The sequence below is a fragment of the Perca flavescens genome, chromosome 10 (genome assembly GCF_004354835.1).
Source record: "Perca flavescens isolate YP-PL-M2 chromosome 10, PFLA_1.0, whole genome shotgun sequence".
Classification (NCBI taxonomy): Eukaryota; Metazoa; Chordata; class Actinopteri; order Perciformes; family Percidae; genus Perca; species Perca flavescens.
In genome coordinates this window covers 9,978,979-9,997,181 of record NC_041340.1, presented here as the reverse complement: position 1 = coordinate 9,997,181, position 18,203 = coordinate 9,978,979, and positions in this window count along the sequence as shown.

The following is an 18,203-nucleotide window of genomic DNA, read 5'->3' as shown; positions in this document are numbered from 1 at the left end:
TAACTGCTGAATACATGTCTGCCTGGCTCAGCCAAGGGCCCCGGCCGGTCACTGGTGCTTGAAATAACACGGGAATCAACAAACAGGAGTCGGACCACACAACAGCGACAACAGTCCATTAGGGTTTGGGTTGGTTGGTTTTTTCCCCCTCCCTGTGTTTGAACACAAGAGATTGTAGTTCTCTGAAGGGGGTTATGAGAAAACAATACACATCTTTAAATACATTTTAGTCCGGTTACGCTTCAATAAGGATTTTATTTAAAAAAAAAAAATACAGTTGTCTAAATCCATATTTTACTTATTTAGGCCTACTAAATAAATTTAAAAACAATATGTGAGATTACAGAGAGATTTGTATAAAAAGAAGGTCTGTATAAAAAGGTTTTTTGTTGAGAGTTCATGTTCATATGTTTAAAGCAAAGTCTTGCTGCTTCTTTTGTCCCAGAAATCCCAATGATCTTTATGCAGCCTACCTGACTCACACATGCATCTGTTTGCCTTGGCATTGTGGCTTTCTTTCGGAACGTGGCACTTCTGAAGTCATGCTTTTTTTTTTTTTTTTTTTTTTTTTAAATAGTGCCCAAATGCGCCAAAGCGAAACAAAGCTACGGTCTAAGGGAAACTATGATCCACAAGCTTAAGCAAACAAGCGCCCACAGAGAGATACAGAGGTATGTGGGCCGAAGCTGGCTGGAGGAGGAGGAGGCGGAGAGGGGGGGGGGGAGACGACGAGTGCGGCTTCCTGGCTGCGGGGAGAGCGCAGACACCGGCGAGGAAACACCGCAGCACCTCCCCGCAGAAAGAGAGCCAAATCAAATAGTGAGACTTTCGGTTTGCAGGCCGAGCTGAGATCATTTATCAGCCTCATAATGTTGATGGTGTGAGTTTGTGTTTATATTTTATTCAAATCACGTATCACTGGAACATTAACTAGAATATAAAAAAATAAAAAAAAAAAAAAAAAAAAAAAAAAAGCTAATGTGGTGGCTTGGTTAAAAAAAAAGGAGCTGATTTAGGATGTGATGTCATGCTACAACAGGCCTTAGGGCATTCCCCGAAGGGAGGTTATTAAGAGGAGAAATAAATCACTTAGTCCAAATGTTTTTACAAAAAAAAAACTGCTAAATAACAAACACAAGAGAAGCATTCTTCCCTTTCTACTTCTATGACTACAACTGATTTTCCGAGCTGCAGCGCCTGACCTCCTGAACTCGCCCTCCACAATTAGATTTTCTCCTAAAAAAGCGGCGGGCCCTTTTTTTGTTGCACGAGTGTCACCTTTTGATGGAGTCGGTAACGCGGAGCAATAATCAGCTGACAGGGGGGGAGTGGGGGGGGATAAGCCTCGTCTGCTGTAGGGGCGAATACGCAAGTCTGCAGTCTCAATACACATCCACACAATCAACATGTGAACAGAGGATGACCTGAAGAGAAAAGGCTTCAGTGGGAAATGTTCATTTGGCTGAAACGGCGCGCAGGACTGCAGACCATGTAGCCTCGCCTCTCCATCCGGCGCAAGGTAAGAACTTATTAAAAGTTTAAAATGGCAAACGTGTGCATTTTAGCTGCTGTAGCTGCATGTTCACTCTACGATTAATTACAGATTTCTCGCAAAATAAGCTTTTTTATTTATTTTTTTGCACCATGACTACTTATATTCTGCTCACGTTTTTAGCCGAAATGAATATTCTAAATTCAGACGCTGCAGAGACATTTAAATGCGTCAAACTAAACTCAGTTTAAAGACATGTTTCGCATGCACAACCACGCATATATCATACCGGAGAAGTATACGTAATAAACGTTATACACATATAGGCTAGTTCATGCTCCCCAAAAGATACAATTATACATGTCTGTTTAAACCAAATTCATATTTGTCCTTCCTCAGTTTTCGGACCCTTAAAGCACAACACTACATCTTAATGTGAGATTTGTTCCGCCAGCTGATTTAGAAAAAAAAAAAAAAAAAAAATCCAAATCCAATGTGAAGTAACGCACCGAGCCGACACAGCACTCACCTGCACTCCACTAGGAAATCAAACAGAAAGCGAGGAAGTGCAAATATCCAAACATGTACCGTTACACCTCCAATCTAAATAATTAACAATATCTCAATATTCATGCAGCGGTGGGATTTGGAAGAGACCTGAGACGGGTTGGTAATAACGCTGCATGGGATATATCAGGGAGCAGGTTTTCTAAATACACGCTAATAAAAAAAAAAAAAAAAAAAAAAGGTCTGGGATTCAACTATTGCATTGTTTTTCTGAAAAAACAAGGTTTTGCACACGCTTGCTGACAGGTTTGTGGCATTTCAACCAAGAAAACAAAATACTTCTGAGTGATTAAAAATATATATATAATGCAGGGCATTTGAGCAACATTTGGCAGGTAAACAGTTATTTATTGCATGTAATTAATAGATATGGCAATTATTTAAGCTTCAAAGATGAATGCATAATGTAGAAGAGAGTATTAGGTGTATTTCTGAAAGCTATTTTCTTTTGGACAGTTTTGTTTTGTGTGCCTAGTCTTCAAAACTACATGCAAATCAAGCATTTACTTCTTTCTATTCAACCACAGCAAGAATTTGACTTAAATCAGTGGAGTTTAAGGTGGTGTTTTGTGTGGGAGCCGTGGGTTATGGGATAAGGAAATGAACGAACACACACACACACACACACACACACACACACACACACACACACACACACACACACACACACACACACACACACACACACACACTTACTTCAGATGTTGCAGAGCTTGCAGGGTGGTTCTGATCAATAGTTTTATTTTTGAAGGAGCCAAAACAGGCCAAAATTTAAATCAGAGCACAGCAGGACTCTGGTGCTGAAATTAAGCCGCTTTCAAAACTCAAAGACTTTGACTTGAAAGGGGGAACACAGTAATGCTCAGTAATGCTATAGTCAATTGTCACTGGGGTGTAAATTTGGTTTTCACAATCTGCACGTTAATGCCTCAAGAAAAAAAATACATTAAAATACTGTCGACATAATTGTAATACACACATACACCTTTCTTATATCTCCACATACAGTTTACTTGCATACACGTGTACTTGCGGCAACATTTATACACACGCATGCATAGTATTCAGGGATGCATTTTATTTAGGGCCGCTTTGGCAGAAGGGACTAAACTCCTGTGTGCTTCGGAATAAATGTAGGCTAATAGCCACAGAGAAGATAGACAGTCTATCTACAAACACACAACTAATCTCAGCACTTTGCCCATGCAGCGGTCAGGCAGCAGAGAGGGCTGCTGTGTGACTGGGGGAGGTGGGTGGGCTGAGGGTTTGGGGGGGTTGGCCCTGGACCAATGACGGCCCATCGGCTTCAGCTAAAGGTCACATGGTGTGACCTCACACATTCTCACCCTCACCTAAGGCCCGAGGAGAAGCTCTCCGTAACAAGACGCACGGCCGTCCATCTCCGCGGAACTCTAAACACCTCCCAACTAAATAATGTATCTGACCTGGTCGGCTTTTTTAAGCAAAATTCTGCGAGATAAATTGGCTTTTGATTCAATGCAACGCCATTCATGTATGTTTTCACACTGCAAAATGAAAAATGTATACATCTTTGCCTGTGGCTTTGATTTAAAAGTATGCTTTGTGTAAAAATATTGACTTCCTGGTGTTAATTTATACGTCTGCATTCTTGGAACTAAATAGCAGAACAAAGACGTGCAAGCTTGCTCAATGCTGGTATCTGTTGCATGTGTGTTGGCTATATGTTGTGTATCCTATGCATGAATCTGCATGCATGCATGCGTATGTGTGAATGTGTGGAAGTGGTGTATCAGCCCCTCTCACTGTGGAGGCTTGGTGCTGTTTGAGGGCAGGCGGCTGGCCAGAGCGTGTGAAAGCAGACAACCAGGGCAAATTTCATGACGCACACACTTCCTGCTCTCTGAAGTTCTATTAAAGAAGGATGAAAAACAAAAACACACATCTGAGATGTTTTCTCTCCAAATCAATTTCTACACATTGCTGAAAAGATCAGCAGCACGGTCAGCTTTCATGGACCTTGAAATAGCAGAGGAAAAAAAATTATCCATCCGGAGAGGCTCGAGAATTTATGTGATAAGAGGAAACATACCTTGTATTGTTTAAAAAAAAAAAAAACATTAAAAACAGAAACAAGAATAGTGGAAAGGCACTCAGCACCCAATCAGTCAAAAAAAAAAAAAAAAAAAAAAAAAAAAAAAAGCTGCTGCTGGAGCTCTCTGGTGTGTCTGTGTTTGTGTGAGGCAGGCTACTGCAGAAGAAGAGCTTGCATGCTCAAACTGGATAAAAATGTCATTCAAGTGGAATTATTCAGCATTAAGGCTAAATATAGTAGACCTACCAAGCAGTAAGAAACCCCTCTAAGCCTGCACGTTTGCGTTGACATATATACGCATCAGATCTTTTGTACATAATCGTTCCATTTTCTAAAATCATAATACCAAATGTGCAGAAAACAACTGCATATAATTCATAAAAAAGGTAGCCTGCGGGTAGGCCAGCTACCTAAAGTCTTCCTCGTGCCTCTTCATGTTAACCTGACAAGTCTAAAGCTGCTAACATTTTAGCCATATCTGAAGCGTCGTGTTCAGACACCTTCAGTTTACACAGTCTGCCCCAGATGGCATCTCTCAGCACTGTTTTCTTTAGGCCTGTCATCTACTGTAACGTCTTAATTGACGTTTACCTCTATTCGCCGCTGTCAGCCACCCGGAGTCTGTGTCTGACGAGCAGCCTGGCAGAACAGTTTCCCAGGCTCCAACTTCACATAGAAAATTACACCTTTTGTTTGTTTGTTTTAGTTCCCCCCCCCTTCTCGTCGTGCAATTCTCCCTTCACACGCAGGCTGAATCACAAAATGCTGTGAAATTGTCAAAGTGTCTAGCTTCTACTTTACGCTCTAGTTCAGTGGCCTGAGTGAAATCCTGGCAGTCTCTTCTTATCTTATCTAGAAAACCAAAGATCGATAACCGCTCATTACAAAAGCCAACTATGGAAAGGTTTCCAACTGAATGTCACCGGTGTGCTCTGTTGAGTAATATTAGACATTTCAAATAGGAGGTCAACTCATGCAAAAGATACAATTAATGTGGACACTTCCATACACCACAGTGTGTGTGTGTGTGTGTGTGTGTGTGTGTGTGTGTGTGAGATTTTTTTGTGTGAATGTAGCCCCATAAAACAAAACCTCAAACACTCGCAGAGTTAATGTCATACTTTACTCGTGGCTCTGACTCTCCAGCTGTACAAACATGGCATATTTGGGCATAAAATGCACAATATTATGGAGAGGACCACTTTACTTTGGAAGCTTTACATCATTTATCCCTCTAATGCCACGTTCAGTTCAAAGCTAGAAGTCAGGAATTAGAGTTTCCTCAATAAAACCTCTGTGCTTTCATGTGGTCCAGTTATAGAAGAATTATGGACACCCACGAGATTTAAATGCAAAATAATGTGTCTTATGTAACGGTTTCATTTTGTGTCAAACATATGTGGTAAATACGGAATTAAAAACACATTTTAATGATTATAGACTTGGCAAAAGTAATCCTGTGTAGCATTTACAGTGTACACCATCATAATAATGTTGCTAGAGTGCACTTTAGATACAGTATAGTGCGTTATAAGTTCAGTAAAAGGAAGTTCTGTCACACTAAAACGTGGTGCGAGAATAACCGGCCAACCAGATTCATAACTCAGCTTTAACTGCATCTGTTCCTGTCCTGGACCCGGTTTCTGACATTAGTACTGTTGTAGCTGCAAGATGCTGAAAGGCAAATAGCATCTATAATTCATTTAACACCCATCAACTATATTGTCAAACTACTTTTACGCCCTTGATTCGAGGGCTTTTGGCTTTCTTTTAAACACATTTAAAGAAGACAAAAACGATAAATCGGTTATAACTTTGCAAAGTTTATGCAAGTTAAAAACTGTCTATGTATGCAGCCAAATACTGTGTCCTACATCTTGGGGACAAGCAGAAGAGATATAACAAACTGCATTAAAAGATCTGAATGCAAAATCTAAATCAATATCATCACTGCACAATACTGAAGAAACATCCTCTCTGTTTTGAACGTTATAGATTGTGCCTTGTGTCAAATGAATATGACTTTTGCCCTTTCTGATATAAAATCTCCTAGATTTCAAATCAGTGAATCTGCCCTTTATTGGACTACACACATTGTTGCTGTTCTATACTTCAGACAATATATAGACAAAATAGTCACATTCAGGTTCAAAATATATACATTATACATTGTGCCTTACGAATATTATAACTGTCCTTGCGTTGAATTTCTGTCACAGTGAGCAGAGTGACATCTAGTCAAATTAAACCCTGCCTATTAATGAAGACATTAGCCATTGTTTTTATTGCAGGCTATTTCCCGCTCAAATTGTGTAATTCACTGCAGCTTCCTTGTTTTCCTTGTTATATTGCACATGGTCTGACATCAACAAGTTTTTGCCCTCTACTTCCTGGGCCAGTTGCAGTTTGTCTCCAACCTGTCTGCAGCAGCTTGTGGTTACCATGCCTACAACGTCTCAACAACGTTTTTAAGGTCGGACTCAAACTGGATTTTTAGCCCACCTTTGTGTCTTTGTTGTGTGCTTTATTTTGTGTGGTCTTTTAATTATTGAGTCAATGTGCTTGGTTCACCTCACTGATTCTAAATGTTTTCTTTCATAGGATCCTTTTGAACAGCATACACAATCAAATGCTTTATAGTGGTAAATGATGTCATATTTGTTTTTTCTTTGTATATTTCCTAAAATAATTGAAAGTTACAGATGGAAACATTTATTTGTTTCTCAATTGTTTACAAATGAAAATGGACCTACTCTCACAGCTATCGCCAATTTAAACTAACAGTATCAGAAACATTGAAACAACAACTGGTTGTTTAGTGTTATTTCTTTTTTTTTTAAAAACATTAAGATTTTAGAATTGTGGAAAGGTTATGTAATGTTATAGGTTATATTTTACATACCACAATTTATTGGCAAGAACGGCAAGGCCCAACGTCTACTTATTTTTCATCTTTCTCCTACTATATTCATCTTTTTGTCTCAGTTTTAACCTTTCCTCTATTTATTTTCTTATCTTCATATTTGTATCTTTCTTTGTCTTTACTGTCAATCTCTTTCCTACGTGTTTGGAGTTGACAGCAAGGCTAGTAGCTTTGTACTAACCATGTTGTAATATTCTTAGAGAAATATGTACCCATATGACAGTATACACCAGTTGACTTCAAAGTGTAGTGTGTTCAAAAAAAACAATGCAATCCACATGTTTATTTATGTTTATTACAGTTAATAATAATTAAATAATCTAAGTACTACTAAGTGTGGTAAAGCCACATATTTTTGCAATCTGCACTTTAGTTTGTATGATTTGTTTCAGACTTTCATATGAATGCTTACATCAGGCTTGGTCAGTGCTCAATATACTACTGTGATTGAAGTAGTTAAATAAAAGATGTCATTCATATAAATTCATGCATCACCTAATTTCATCATCACATCCAGACCTGGCCTCCAGGAAATAATCTTAATCTATCTAATCTTGTGTTGTTCATACTATACAAGGATGTATTACTTGTCTTTGTTGAATAATACAGAAGACAAAGAGCTTAAAAAATTATTGCATATTAAATTGCAATCACAATATTTGTGAAAAAAAAAAAATCACAATTAGATTATTTTCTAAAATCGTTAGCCCTACTTACTACTCCCTTATGATTTAATACTTGTGTATTTGTTTCCCGATTGGTCTTATTGACTGCCTTTTTCTTTTCTTAATAGGGCATGGATGAAGACGCCATCAACGAGGCCACTGAAGAAACCAGTGTTGGGATTTATGTTCTTAAAGAACATGCTTCAAGTGATGAACCAGGGGACATTGGTATTGTCCTTGAAGGCATCAAGATGTTGCAAGATCTTTATAATGTAGCATTACCTGTTGCTACGCTGTTTGGACTAATGTACAGTATGCCCTGAACTTCAGCTACCCTGCTTGCCTTCGATCCAAAAGATTTGCATGGAACTTGATGGAGGGAAACTTACCAATAAAGCACTTGCTCTAAAAAACAGGCTCTTCCAGTGAAAGGGCCAGAGAGACTGCGGTGTCAACCAAACAGCGTAGTTGTCCCTAAAGGCCTCGTTGGTATGGCTGTACTCTTTGGACTAGTTTTTTTTGTTTGAATTAACTGGACAGGATTTGCATGGAGCTGCATGGAAATAACCTTTTGCAAACCAAGCAAAAGTTTTCTCTCTAGAAAACAGACTCCATTAAAGACCAACAGGCATCTTTGGTACTGCTATACCAGATGGAATTTCTTTTTTTTTTTTTTTTTTTTTTTTTTTTACACAGGGTTAACATTTTTGACATTTGAAAAACTATTTGGAAAACAGTGCACAATTTAAAGGGTAACTTCGGGTTTTTCAACTTGGACCCTATGTTCCTCTGTTGTTGTTACTGATGGGAACAACGATCTTCGACATTGGTCCAGTATAAAGCGAGTAGGCCTGTCACGATAAGTTTTGTTGGACGATAAATTGTCCCAGAAATTATTGTGATAAACCATAATCTTGTCGTCCTGAGACCATTTTCATCTAATATAATGATAATGGCATAATAATGCAGGTACACTTTTTCAAAGATCAATAAACTTTTATTTCTAAGGAATTTTTAACACTAGAAATGGAAGACATCGTCCACAGCGACGTATGTCCAAGCACGGCGGATATTACTCATATTCTCTCTTTTTTTTTTCTCTTGACGCTGCCTTTACTGTTCAAGGGTCCTGCTTTTGCCAATATCTGCTTTTGTGTTTTACTTTTGTGTCAATAATAAAGATCCTTTTCTGAAATGCAATTTATAATCTGTTGATGTAATGCACTTGAACTGAATTGTAATATAATACACTTGTAGTGTAATAGCAACATTCATGCTTAAGTATAACAAAATGGGGATAAAAGTACAGATGAAATATACTTCAAACAATTTGATTCTACCTTACATTATAATAACATTGCACTGAAAGTACATGTTTATGATGTTTAGGTTGTAATTGAACTTCACTTCAAACACATTATTATTGTCATAGTACCACTTTAAAAGCACTAAATATAGTTATGAAGTGCATTTGTAGATCACTTGAAATATCACAGAGGCATACTAAATTAACAGTTTATATTAATTATAAGTATGATAGCAGTATTAACAAAATATACTTAAACGCAACTGTAAGTTGCGCTGCAATGCCTTTTTAAGTGTATTTCAATAAGAATGGCAATACAATGCAATTGTACTGTAAGTGTGCTTAATTGCTCATGAATCTTGATTTTCATTAGTGTATTTTAGTGCACTTGAAGTTTAAAAAAAGTTGTTCCATTTTAGTATACTATTTACACTTGAAGTGTAGTCAAATAGATGTTAAGTTGAAGTTAATACATAATTGAATACACTTAACTATACTTTGGATTTGACGAAAATAGTACAAAATTTAGAAAATATACTTAGTACACTTTATTAAAGTATATTTTTAATAGAATTTTTTTTCACCTGGGAGTGCATCCATCCACAGCAAAACTCTGTCCTTTCAGTTGTTTAAAAAGGTAGCAAAGACATTTCTTCCATTTCTCCCAGTTGTTATTGATGATTACTTCCATTCTGTGCACATTTAGGTTTTTATTTAGTTATTTTCCATTTCTGTGCAATATGTTCTGGTTTATTCTTTGTGCATCATCATAAGTATCTAGTTAGAATTTAAACATGTTCACATTTGTTTCCATTAGTGTTTGTCAAATGTTTTATAAATACACTGAAATAAGTGTCATTCCTTCATTTCATTAATCCAAGGTGTAATTTCCAAAAGTAATTTGTCCATTGAGAAAAAAAAACATGACTGTATTGTTGATACCACTCTCATGTCTACAGTAAATATGAAATTCACAGCCTGTTAGCTTGGTTTAGCTTAGCACAAACTGAGAATTCTAAATAAGTGGGGATTGTTTATTTCTGTTTACTTGCATACTGTATATGCAGGGTTAGGGGCGGGGGGCACAGCAAGCATGCGGTTGTTTGGTAAATTGCTATTAGACATTCAGAGAGGATTTGAATTGCTATTTTTTATTATCATTTTGGTGGTGGTGATTTTTCTTTGGGGCTGGCTAAAATCTCATTTTTTGTGTGTGGGGGTGGGGGAATGAAAAAATGACTATGCAGGAAAAACCCTGTGTCAAATGTGTGTCAAATAAGATGACAAATAAATTGATATATTACATTTTGAAATGTCGAGTCGATCAGCAGTGAAATAAACAATTAACTGGTGAAAAAAAAGTGAACAGTCCACCTGGCGTACCTGGTGGCTCCACACCTCTCGCAGCCTACAGCATTTCCAACCCAACAAGAACAGACGGTGTGGGGAGCAACTTATTGGATTGGATCCCACCCAGCAGTGACTTATACGCTCAACCTATATGTCACAGATGGTAGGATTTCAGTGTGGTTGATATAGGAAAGCCACTAAGGAGTATTGATCTTTTCCAAGATCTGCTCTCTCTGCCTGATCTCCGCAGGATCTGAACATCCGCAAAGACCTGGAGGGGAGCAGAGCCGCTGGAATCTCAGTCTACCTCTGATGGTTAAGGTAATACTAGGGAACATTTTCACAAAACATTCCCACTATCTGGGCTATCGTTATACTGTATGCTGTAGCATCATAGCGCTAGCCAGGTGAATACATGTTTCACACATTGGTCGTTCATGTAAGGTTTTCAAATGTTATGGTTTCATATAAACTGAAACACAATTGGGCAGTTAGCATGACTAGCACGAGCCACTGTGTAGCAACAGAATAAAGAAAAGAACATCACCTACCGCAACTCAAACTCTAACAACATCCAAAGTTACTCACTGTTGACTCACTGTTTGCTTGCCAACTGATCTCTGGGTAGACTAAGTCCAAAACCACAACAGTAATAATCAATTTGCATCAAAGATGTCCCTAAAATGAAAAAACAAGAACCTTGCAGATTACTCCTTTAAGATGAAGTTACACATAGTGGGATATCTACTGCATGTTAAATGCCAGTTATCAACAGGCATTCTGCGACTAGACAACACATCAATGCACATCTTCAGCATTTGCAGTGAAAAGCAGCATCCTGAATATCTTATGCCAACGATGCTGATGCTGCATTGATGATCAATTGCAATTTTACATTTGATAAATCTTGTGTAATAAATCATGTGTACAATTGACATCGTCCTTAGCGATATCCAATCTGATGGTGTATCTGTGTGTGGCAGTGAAAAAAAAATATCCTTAAAATGATCATCTTGTTAATAAAGAACTTGTGTGTCCCAGTGTTGGGTTGTCCTGGTATGACAAAAAAACATGAACCAATTCCTATGACATTTTGACAGGCACCGAGACAAGAAACAACACATCTCAAATTCTTTTTGTCCAACCCATAGTCCAAAACCCAAAAGTATTTAATCTACAATGTAGGATGTTAAATAGAGAAAAGCTGCAAATTCTCACACTCGAGGAGCCATTTAGTATTTTTTGTCAGTATTACTCAACTACTTGTTTTAGCACTTTTATACAGTATTATACTTTTACTGGTGCAGGTATTATGGGGAACTGCATACGTGCAGTGTGCACCACTATAACTTAATCTATCATAGTGTGAGCACCTCAGTGCATCCAGATGGCCGAAGAAATGTGTTATAAAATAAAATTTGTGTTTCAGAACACGTGTGTTTTTGCCTCAAGGACACTGTGTATTTAAAGCACACCGAGCAAAAACAGTAGGAAAAAGGTGTTATGTTAGGAGTGCTGATTCTACAAAAAGGGCACAGGTTGGGGATGTGAGGAGGGAGTATTATAGTATAAGTGTATCTTTTTTTGGGGGGTGTTTTTTTTGTTTCATGAAACTATGAAACCGATAAAGTTGATTTGAGTTCCAAATATTGAGTGTATATGTGTAACAATTCAACTGTTCAGCTCTGGGTGCAAGTTAGCAGACCCCCTCCCCAAGTACACCGATGCAATAACCTGAAAAACAACCCATTTTGTCATAGTTTTCCTTTGATTTCCTGAGACCGTTAGAAATGTGATCTCATGTTAAATTGCATAAGCAGGTTGACGGAACAAGTGCATAAAGCATACTAGCCCTCTCTCTCTCTCTCTCTCGCGCTCTCCCTGCCTCTCTCTCAGACATTTTTAAGCTCTGGTAAGACAGTCACGTCCAGATTTGTCATCTGCCGCGTAAACTCTGGTGGAAGGCAACCCGCCGCCTGAGCCTCCAGTATCCACAGCTCCCCTTCATTACTGCGCACGGTGGGAGAGCCAGAGCGCACGGTGTGGTAATCCCTGCTGGATGGCGTCACCATATACTGTCATTAATGAAACGGAAGACACACATACACACATATACACACACATATACACACACATATACACACACACACACACACACACACACACACACACACAAACACACACAGTTTGGATTGGCTGAAAGATGAATGGTTGCAGCAGCAGCATCTTGTAGACTACAGCTAAAAGGTTTATATATCTCCGCAGGAGATGTTATGTTGGCTCAGATTTATCCTCTGTAGTCACTTACATGCATGGACTCACTGCTCTTATTTGTTGTTGTTGATGTCATTAATACATCATGTGCTATACTGCTGTGAGGTCTAATGCTGTTGGCTTAGTTCTGTGTAATGCCATCGTCTGCTTAGCATCTGCAAATGTGATGCTGCGTTAAAAAGGGGATTTCAGTATTGAAGTTCACCTTGCTATACTTTTTGTATGTCTTATGGCCTCCTACAGCAGTAAAACAAAGTCTACTCATGACCTCTCTCAACAGATTTTAGGGTGCGAGTAGTTCAAACTAACTTGTCCACCGTCACGAAAAAAAAAAATTTAACACTGGTTTGTGTTGCAGAAATAGGTTTCTTTCTGCTCTCCTGGTCGGTTAATCATCTCGCAAAAAGTTGCATTTACTGCATCCTGCAAACACTTGAAGGGTCCTTCAGCACTGCAGTAAGATTTGGACGTGGCCTATGAGTTCTACAGTGATATTTGTACAGTTTATCAGTCTTCTTTTAAGTTCTAATATGATTATTTAACATTTGTAATTATTTGATGTTAGAATCTGGCCCTATTAGAGTTATCTATATACGTTTTGTTGTGTTTTCTATCATTCGGTTATGAACAAAATATGACATTTTTGGCTGTATCACGTAATCATTTCTCCAAGAGGTTGAGAGAAGGGCTGATATATAGAGTATCATTTTTTTGTCAGTGAGCGCACCATCAACTGACAAGCTCTCGTTCATTCAGTCTGGTAGTTTATGTGGGACATCCCATGAACCAGCAGAGGGCGCCAAATATAATGAAATCTATTAAAAACAGCAGTTCATCTTGTTAATGCAGAGGGAATATCTGTGGCTCTTAAATACAGATTCGCTGTTCAACAGTTGACGTTATGTTTTTGCCACACTGACAAAAATTATATTCGTACGATATTATTTTAGTTAGCCTTTTCTTCATTATGACTAACTTCACAGTTGGCTAGTTAGTCTTTTTAATTTATATAATTATTTATTTAAAACATTTTTTGGACTTAAGGTTACATCATTATACAAAATTAATATTTAAATGCATTCATCATTGGATCATTATTGTTTGCTTTAGGATATTATTACTGGTATGTTTTTATTTTAATTTTATTTTTTATAAATATTATGGTCATTTTCTTACAGTTCTACAAGGTCACAAACCATACAACCAAAATAAAGCCAACCAGACAGTCTGACTTAAACATCAAGTGAGGAAAAAAAAACTGAGCGAAGAAAGAGAGAAGAAAAAAGAAAACTACAGCTTGCTTCCTTCGTGACACCATCACTGCATTCTCCTCAATTTATGAGGTATCATGGCGAGTAATGAAGCGGAAAGGTCAGGGGTAATGTGTTTTTATCCGCTATAAACCAATAGGTCAGATTTCCACTTTCCACGCCACAACTCTGTGACTGCAGCTGGTGTCCTTTTGGTTAAAACAATACATTCACCTTGGCCACTCATACATCATATCACCAATTCTCCATCTTATTGGCAATGTCACACAGAGGGCTCGGAGATATTACAGAATAGATTTACTGCCAGGGTTCGTCCACAGCCTCAGATGATATAAACAGCGTGTAATGTAAGCCATACATTATAAATCCAATTTGTTTGACCGAGATCAGAAAATAGATCTACTAGGATAAAAGTCACCCTGAGACCACTAGATGGCAGTATGCTGGTGAATATCTAGTTTTATATACAGTCTATGGTGAATGTGGAGCAGGTTATTCCACTATAAGGCAATCTTAGATGGGTTTTAAGAGAAAGTTTATGGGTCATTCTCTATGAAAAATATCCCCATTTATATTATTTGCTGTGTCAAAGAGGTTTTATTCTCTATGGGATTTAATGAAACCGTAGTCTGCACTGTCGCTGTCCCATATTGTGAAGTGTTCATGTTATTTTGACCCCACATTGTATAGGCTATGTGAGGGTACACGATATTAGAAACACCTTAATGCAATCCTCTACAACACTAAGAAAATGACCATGTTGAGTCGACCACTTCCTGACCAGTATCAACAACAATCTATTATTATAAATGTTGCAGGGCTATTGGAATGGATTGCATTAGACTGTGCAGCTGTTCAAAATATTGGAGTCTACCAGTCTGCGTTTTTCTTTTCATTTTTCAAAAAGTGCTGCAGGCCTTTTGTAGGCGCCCTCCCTGCAGGGTTTCAAGTGGCTTAGACAAATGTCACCAAACAGGGTTACCGTTGGCCACAGATCCAACACACAAAAAGCATGTGCAGTAAGGTTGCACGCTACAAACATCCACCACCTGCCTAAAGAGGAACTGTTGGTGTCCAGTCACTTATTAAAGAATTGTTTAATGTATTAGTAAACACAGTAGGGCTGCGACTAACAATTACTGTATTAATCCATTTATCCGTCAACATTTTTTCGAATTGTTTGAGTAAATGTTTAATCAAAATGAACCCTATAGCCATGATCAAAAATAGTGGAAACTGGTCATAACAAGCCCTCAGAGCCTGAGGTGACATCTGTCTTAAAAATTCTTCTTTTGTCCAACCAACAGTCAAAAACCCAAAAGTAATTAATCTACAATTATTATTATTATTATTATTATTATTATTATTATTATTATTATTATTATTATTATTATTATTATTAGAGCTGCAAATTCTCACACTCAAGAAGCTATTTAGTATTTTGACCATCATGCATCCAGATGGCCGAGGAAATGTGTTAAAATGTGTTTTCAGAACACGTGTGTTTTTGCCTCAAGGACACGGTGTATTTAAAGCACACCGAGCAAAACAGTAGGAACAAGGTGTTATGTTAGGAGTGCTGATTCTACAAAAAGGGCACAGGTTGGGGATATGAGGAGGGAGTATAATGCATCATGTTGATGTATGATTGATTATACATGGGTGGTGGTCATGGGAAACCAGTTATCTTCCTTTAGAAGACACGTGTCAAACTCAAGGCCCGCAGGCCAAATCCGGCCCCTTGCTAATTTTGATCCGGCCCCTACCTACATTTAGGTTCACAATACATTTTGGCCCACCTACTTTTGGTCACTTTTCAAAACGTTTTTTTTGACAAGACTATATGAGACATGCAATAATTCAGTCAACGATATTTGACTTTTCCCATGACATAAAAGCAATACACTATGTCTGGCCCTTGAGATTCTCATATTCTAGTGTGGCCCTTAGGGAACTTGAGTTTGACACCCCTGCTTTAAAAGAACTTCCTTTAGTAGATAACACATTAAAAGTGAATATACATGCCTCTAACTTCCTTTTGACGAGGGATAGACCGATTATCGGCCATGGCCGATTATCAGGCCATTTTTTGGCAGTTTGCAGATTATCTGTATTGGCGTTTTATTTGACCGATAAAGTTAAAGTCCGGCCCACAACACTATCTGACTATCTTTTACTGTGTATTATGTTAAAAGTTTCTGATTTATTAAATAATTGCTTAAAGCATTTAAACAAAGTTTGGTGTTGGAGTTTGTAACATTCCAAAATCTTTGACTTAAGTTTGACTTAAGGATTTTCATTCTCACTGTAAATGCATATCGGTTCCAAATATCAGTTATCGGTTTCATTAACTACCAATAATTGGAATCGGCCTTGAAAAAACAGTATTGGTCGATCCCTAATTTCTACACAAATAAACTGCAGCAATTTACAGTACAATATACAGCACAGCCAAGAGGTAATTTCATGGTGACGGGTACGGGTTATGAGATTACTGTAGCCGATATCTCTGCTCTTCTATGATGAGGTCTCCCAGATCTAAAGTGAAACAGGAGCTCATGTTTTGTGATTCTATAATTCTGAAACCAAATATTGATGCGTATTGCTGAAACATCTTTTGGTTTCAAACGCCGTAGCTAAGGTTTAAGGTGCCCTAATGTTTTTATCCATGTTATACATTTTGTAACAGATGACACAGAACAAGTGGTCACCATTTGAAAAAATGTCTTTAAATCCTTGGTAGATAGATTATAAGGCACGATTTTGTAAAGATGCGATAAATGAGGAAAAAAAACTAGGCAATAATGAGGGCACATGGTTTTGTGACATAATAGAAATGACACAAGCAGTCAGTTAAATGACATTTTCATAGCAAGGTAAAGTTCACTCCGTTTGGAGGGTTTGATTAGGTTGGAGGGTCTTTGTATGGGTGGGAATCACCATAGGCCTCACGATACCATCTCAATACGATATTATTGCAACCCTATTTAAAACACATTGCAATTTTTTCCAACTTCAAATTTTCCCCAATTTGAAATGATGTCCCTAAAATGAATATTTGTCAACATCTGTTTATCTAAAAAGACAAATAGCTGTTTGTTCATCTCATTTCAATGTTATTGCTGCAAAATGGGATTGTCAAGCAGACAAACTGACCTACACATATATATATAATAGAAGATGGATACTTGGCGTCTGTGTAGGGATACATTATTGTCACGGAAAATATCGCAATACAATGCTTTATCGATTCCCCCCCCCCTATGTCTTTGTAGATTGCATCCTCTAAGTTTAAGTAACAAAATCAATATCAGGAGAAAAGTTGGATTGCTCCATCCTTACTCATATCTAGAATTAGCAAGTCCTTCAAAAGATCATGAGAATTTTACAACAGCAGGACATATAATGCATGAACATCGGTCAGGCTCTAAGTCCAAATAGGAGGAACAACTACAAATCAGTCATTTTTGATACTCTGCAGCAGTCTCTCTGTGTTTTTCTCTTAATCTCCCTCTGTCTGTCTCACCGTCTTTAGATTTAACAACCATAGCCCTACCCCCATACATTTATTAAAGACAAAAGCTGGAGCTGCAAATAAACATTTTAATGCTAAAATGTATTCTCGTCTTAACTCGAGGTCTAAAGGTCAGACTCCATAAACCAAGAGCTATGGTTGAATATGGTTTGTTCTTTATTATAAAAACATTTTTAAAAGTGTCTTCCTGTCTGTCCATCAGTCTAAAAACTCAAAGTGATTTGAAGAGCAAGTAAGGAGGAAAAAAAAGAAGAAAATATTCATGCTCACATTGGAGATGAAGCCAAATAATAGTTACAGTTCTACTTAAGATATAAATAATTATTTTAAAAAGTGACCGTACATTTTTTCGATTGACTGATGGATTTTCAAGTTCCAAGTTCCTTTATTTGTTCCCCAGGTGTGCAATTTGTTGTGCAGCGGATAATAAAGAACAAAACACAGAATCATACACACAATACAGAGATTGCCTACCTTGCTGGATTTTAGCACAAAACAAAAGCATATTATTATTCAAACAACAAGAACAAAAGCACAAAAGATATTTTAGATGTTCTGCCTCAACATGTGTCTTGCTGATGGTAACCTTGCAGTCCCCCCCCACACTCACACACATACCTTTCGCATGTTCACATGAGTGCCTTCCAGGATTACAAAAGGACTCAACTCATGAATGAATGAACTCTCTGTAATATTCCACTCCAGATGCCTGACATGCCTACCAAAACTTCAACCTCGAGAAAGAT